This window comes from Limulus polyphemus, unplaced genomic scaffold (genome assembly GCF_000517525.1).
Source record: "Limulus polyphemus unplaced genomic scaffold, Limulus_polyphemus-2.1.2 Scaffold1, whole genome shotgun sequence".
NCBI classification, from domain to species: Eukaryota; Metazoa; Arthropoda; class Merostomata; order Xiphosura; family Limulidae; genus Limulus; species Limulus polyphemus.
The window spans coordinates 2,772,502-2,777,961 of NW_013665611.1; the positions used below are offsets into that span (position 1 = coordinate 2,772,502).

A 5,460-nucleotide genomic window follows, 5' to 3' on the forward strand; every position below is an offset into this window, starting at 1 on the left:
CGTGTGTGTGTGTGTAATACATTAAAAACACTCATAACCACACATTCACGTGTGTGTGTGTGTAATACATTAAAAACACTCATAACCACACATTCACGTGTGTGTGTGTGTAATACGTGCTGAAGTGAACAAGGAAATTCGTGGTCGATACTCCCACTTTGTGTTAACAAGAAAAATGTTATTGAGAGGGTGGATTTAAATAGTTCAGTTTCAGAACAATTACTGTGGGATAATAGATACATATGTATAAAATGTACTTAATTTTCTGTGATGTGACTGAAAATTGAAGCAATCCTTTGAATAAGTGTAGTTTCTAACGGTTTCTTATTAGAAATATTTCAACTGCTAATGCATTAGAATCCAACTTTAGATCGAACCTCTTAATGACCTATCATAAATTTTGATCATCATTATTGCAACTACATATTAGACTGAAATTTCCTTTTGCAGCTCCATCTTCCTCTCGGTCAACATACCTGTAAATGTTTGAATAATTACTGGAACTAGGTTTCAGATACTATTTTATACGTTGCTCCAAACTACACATGGTTGCCTACGTACAATCTCCTCGTCAATAACAAACAGTTGGATAAGTAATATCAGAGTGTTGAAATTTATTGACTCATCCCTTCATCTATTTTTTAACACTGATTATGAAATTAAACACACTGAAAACTGTGGATATTTTAACTTCAAAATATTGGTTTTATTCCTTAAAATCGAGATAGAATGATAATTTAGAAACATCATAACTAACTTAATGGGGGGGGGGGGGTATACACCATATAAACTCCATAGCATACAAGGTTGATTTGATAAATATTTTATGTAAAAGATAGAAAGCTATAAGTATTGCTACAATACTGTATGTGTTTATCATATATTCCTGTTTCTAAATTATCACCAAAAGTGTTATATTATGAAAGGAAATTCAATTTCTTTTTCAACTGTAAACTTTATATTAGGATGTTTAAATAATCTAGAAACGGATTCATATGTTCCTCCTCCTTATAAAACAAACAAAGGTGTCATCTACATATTTATGGTATATAAATATTCTAAAATGCCCTGGACAATTATTTAACTATTGTTTTCATTGTGCTAATTATGAATTCGCATAGCAACACTATCTATTTGATCATAAATATTACAGTCAAAAAATTAAATCGTGATTTCTTAGTAGCAGTATTTAACTTTATAAAAACAGGTTTTGTTAACCTTTGTACAGTTGTCGTTCTGAAAGACCAAATCGGCAGTTATTTTAATCATCTCCTTCAGAAGAACGTTAGGACTAAATATAAACTTGCCCAATAAAATTGTTCAAGTCTCAAATCCGCCAGCTGTTTGGAATTATCAAAACCATAACTAACCGTATATTCAATCTTTTCAATTGCTTTAAGAAAAAGTTAAAAAAAAAAAACCTGCAAGTCTCTGATTATAAGTTCGTATGTTCAAAACTATTGGCCTAATAAGGCAGCTATTATGAATTTTTGGTGAATCATGTAAAATCAAGAATAACCTATTTGTCTAATATCTTTATATCTTATCACTGATAAAATTATCTTTCTAAAATATTTTACCGAGTTTTGTGTTTCGTTTAGAAGCACTGTTAATCTTGAGTTGTTATATTTTATTTTTCTCGAAACCGCGTGGTTCTTAAGAACCAAAATTCTCGTGATAAACGTTGTAATGTTGAAAAGTTGTAGTACCACACTTATGTAAAATAAAGAATTTTCAGTTTAGAGACTAACACTTTATTGATCTGTAGTGTAGCGTTGGGTGTAGATTGCGTTCTTGACTTAAAGTTCTAATCAAATGTTGAGGTATTTGTGAATTATTCTGTGAAAAGTATGCTTCTATTCATCTTAGTGTAACCTAGTGTGTATGTGCATTACTAAGGTTTTTTTTTTTTAACTTGGGTCCATTTGTAAATATATCTCTTATCTACACACTCTTAACGATGGATAAAGTAAACAACTATCCCATAAGAAAATAATTAGTGGGTTCGGCTAGTTCATGCATGTGACAAAAAAGAGGGGGGACGAGTATGAAAACGTTATAATACACTGCTTATTTGTGTATTTGTATGTTGTTTTTTTTACTGTCTTATTTTAAGAATGTGGGTGGGGGAACTCTTTTCCCACCATATAAATGACAAAAATATAATAGGTTAGCGTGTCGGATCGTGAATTCAAGGGATCCTCTTTTGCGTCTCATTGTCCCCCAAATCGTGCTCCGCATTTTCATATAGTGGATGCGCTTATAAGATGACAGTCAAATTCGATTTTAATGGCCTAAGTGTTGATGGTGGTGCTGTTTACTAGCTGCCTTTATTCTCGTATAATAGGGACGGCCCTTGTATAACTTTGTGCGATTATCCAAAACATCCCTTTAAAAGGCTTGTAGGCCTAATGGACATCATAAAACAAAATTTGGTATCTTAAATAAATGATTGTGCAGCTATCTCTGACAGTTTGACTATTTTAACGAGGAACGATAGTTTTTTATAATACATATATAATATGCATGTACCGAATTTTACTTTTTTAAAGCACGGTAGTCAAAACATTAGTTACAATCGTATGTGGTTCCTTCATTAAATATCATCTTCAGGTAATATTTAATAAAACTTAACATTATCGGACCTAAAGTGTATTGTGGTAAGGTAGGGTAATTCATTTACAAGTTAGTGAAGCATATACTTAACACATAAAAAAATAAATAACACCCTAGCAATTTTGATAATATTGAATGTGTAAAAACACCTTTGCATAGCCTAAAAAAGCTTATCTCTTACAACTGTTTTCGCGGGACTTGAGATAATTTTCATGTAAATTCGTACCATCTAATGGCAAGAATAATAACGTTAGTCTCTTTCCATTTATACTAGAGAACGCTTCGAATTCAGTAGTAGACATGTAATCAAATTCGTTAGCTTCTATCTGCTAATAAACTAATTTTGAATTGCGTCATTTTTAGATTTATTCTAAGGTTTTTCCAAACATTTTATCTATTTCATGACAATTTAAAGAAATTTATATATTTTATTTGAATGTTTACTTTAAGTAACTTAGCAATTGAATAAATTAGATTAGTTAACAGAAATGACACTCGCATGACTGTCCTTTAGTTTGAAGTCTTGTCTTTTAAAACATCTTTCGGACAAGATATTTCACATTTAAGAATGAATCATGTAAGAGCTTGTTAAAGTACTGGCGCAATTAAACATACGTATGGGATAAGATTTCGTTACTCTCTAAGGGGTATTTTCTTTATTGCACAAATAATTCGGATGAAATTAGAAAAGACGTACTGCATATAATGAACGCCTGGTGATTGTCTTGCATTTGTGACTTGCTTTGCATCAAAGTATATTGGCTGTTTTGTTGAACTCTGTCACGAGCCAATCATTTAGTCACTGTGTTATGGATACGAACATTGGGGGATTCCACCCTACCCCACATTCCCCACGGTCATTCTTTACTCTATGTGACACTTCTGCTGTTTTTCTTGCACTTGCAAACAAACGCTAATTAGCTCATTAAAACATTTTTAAAACTAAGAATGTGCTTTTTGAGCTCAAACACCAAACAAAACTCAGAAGTTTTCAGGTTGGCCTTCTGAGCTACCAATGTATTTTTATTTCTTATGCGCTCTAGATTTCTTTTTTTTAATGGAATCCGACTTGCGCATATACGTATGCAATACAAGTTACCAGAAAATGGAATTCCGGTCAATGGATTCCAAATATTGTACAAGCGTGTTTTCCCAAGTCATACATCTAAGGGACTCTTCTTTGTTTTGTTTATTATTTGATGTGAAACATTACGAAATAGAGTTTCTCTTTTACTCTAGCCTTATTGCACGAACGTGACCTTTAATTTTAAAAATCGCTGTCTTTTATTCCAATGAATTAACGATAGAAACAGAATTAGAAAATTGTGTTCTGTGAATTCCCACTAACATTTCTAATATTATCCAATCAACCAAGACAACTGACTGCTTCCTATATAAACAGTAACTAAGTCTGGGAAAACCATAAAGTAGAAAATGAAGCATATTATCAGTAACCACAATTCGATCTTGTAATGAAATAAAAATGTGATCTCTCTAATCGGCCTGATACCAGAACATTGATGAAATAGATGGTTCCTTTAGCTATAATCAGTGTTTTGCACACACATTAGTAAAATAAAGTTGTTATGAAAATATAGTTCTAATATTGGAACAAACAGAAGAGCATTCATACTGCGTTCTATTGAAAAAAAAAAGTATATTTTCACACGTGTGCTTGTTTGTTTCTTGAACACTGAGCAGCAGCGTCTGGTGGTAGATATATTACCACTTCAATTTATTTTATGATGGGACATTTGCATGAAACTTTATAGCATAATATCACGTATACGGATTTATAACAGAAACACTGTTGAAGGCGAGAACAGATCGCTGACATCACTAAGTCACTGAAGGCATCTGTTCCTTTCAATTCATGCGCAAAGGAAATTGCGCTGCTTTATCGACTGAATAGACCCTTTATTATGGAGGACATAAAAAAATCGCGACGAACAACATGCTTTCACAAGCAAGCTAAATGTACAGGGTCAGACAGTTGTGGCACCCCCCTCTACATGGATATTATAACGCGGGAACCTTCTTGGACTCAACCAGAGATATACATGTGATGCATTCAATAGATATTATATTGCGTCAGGGTGGCAGACAAAACTGAACTTGAGGAGCCTGACGGTTTTCTAGGCGACTGTAATCCTTCTGATTACGTGGGCTAATTATAACGGAGGGAAATATGAAACCGTGTAACGTGTTTATCGCATTATTTCTCCAAATTCAAATATATTTACTAGGTTCCTTATATTAGTTTTTTTTTAAATTTTACATCCTGTTAGCGTATACAGAATGTCGCTAGACAATGGTTTAGTTGTGATGGCCTTAGATCAAACGTAGCCGACACATGCTTCATTATATATTAATTTTAAAAAGTTAGGCGTGCGATATCTGAAATCGTAGTATCACGTGTTTCATCCGTTTAGTACTACCTTAATTATTGGAGTAACTGAACACGATTTTCGGGTGTCAAGGTCTTGACAAGTTAGATCACAGAACTTTATGATCAAATTCTTTGTATAATTGTGGTTTCATATCACAGCGATTTTAAGCGCCCCTGGTGGCTAAACAGTAAGTTTGAGGGCTTATAACGCTAAAAAAAAAATCGGGTTTCGATACCCATGATGGACAGAGCAAAAATAGCCCATCGTGTAGCTCTGTGTTTAACAACAAAACAAAGAGTGTTGCACGTTAAATCGTTGTGACTTGTGAAGCTCGCCTTTCATCCTTAAAAGTGTGTGTTGGTAAAAAAATGATACAAATTATTCTCAGCATATATTTTAAATAGTAAGGTTAGATATTGATATCTTGCGCTATTTTTAGCATCGGAATTGAATA

At 33.0% G+C, this 5,460-nt stretch overlaps 1 protein-coding gene across 2 annotated transcripts in view; it reads left to right on the plus strand.

Annotated features, from left to right (window-relative positions):
• The window catches only part of LOC106465622 (protein bicaudal C homolog 1-B-like), a 53,041-nt gene that overhangs the window by 4,520 nt on the left and 43,061 nt on the right, over positions 1-5,460 (plus strand). The gene's annotated exons all lie outside the window — the stretch shown is intronic.